Genomic DNA, 744 nt, shown 5'->3' with positions numbered 1-744 from the left:
TAACGGACTTGAATAATCGATTATCACTTACAATAATCGATTATTCATGGCAGTTGGGAGCTGACCTTTGGCATTCAGTGTGCTTGGCTATATAATTGGTTTTTGAAAGCTTCAGAACTCAACTTGTGTGTAAACTGAGAAAGCTTAGAACACTGAGTAGTTAGAGGAATGTTCTTGAGAGCTTTTGTTTACTTTGTTCCCTTGCCTGGTTTTGTGAAAGGAGAGGCTTACGTATCGTGTGTCGATAGTCGAAGTGGACTCTCTTCAAGTTGGCAAGGTTCTCTGCCTAGTCTTGTGAAAGGAGAAGCTCGTGAATCATTTGTCGATTGCCGGAGCAGTTCTCTTCAAGTTGGTAGAGTGGTTCTTTTCATTCTATTTCTGTATTTTTCATTGTAATCTGTTAAATGCTTTTTAGTGGAACTGTTAACCACTCTTTGTAGTGATTAACGATTGGACGTAGATTCTGTTGAATCGAACCAGTATAAAAATCCTTGTGTGCTTTTCTTATGCCCTATACTCATTTTACTTTAACGCACATCAACTGCTTGGTTAATTTTCTGAAAGAAAATTGTTTTTTATAAAAAAGGCTAAAATCGTTTCAACTGTGACCTAATACGCTTTACGCTGTCTGTGTTATTAATCCGCTGCGCTAAACTCTTTAAAAAAATTACCCCCTCCGATACCATCACATGTAAATGTCATATGATCAAGGCCATTGCTGAAAACCCTTCTCTAGCCAAATTT

The sequence above is a fragment of the Vigna radiata genome, unplaced genomic scaffold, assembly GCF_000741045.1.
Source record: "Vigna radiata var. radiata cultivar VC1973A unplaced genomic scaffold, Vradiata_ver6 scaffold_370, whole genome shotgun sequence".
NCBI classification, from domain to species: domain Eukaryota; kingdom Viridiplantae; phylum Streptophyta; class Magnoliopsida; order Fabales; family Fabaceae; genus Vigna; species Vigna radiata.
This window is presented reverse-complemented; position numbering follows the sequence as displayed.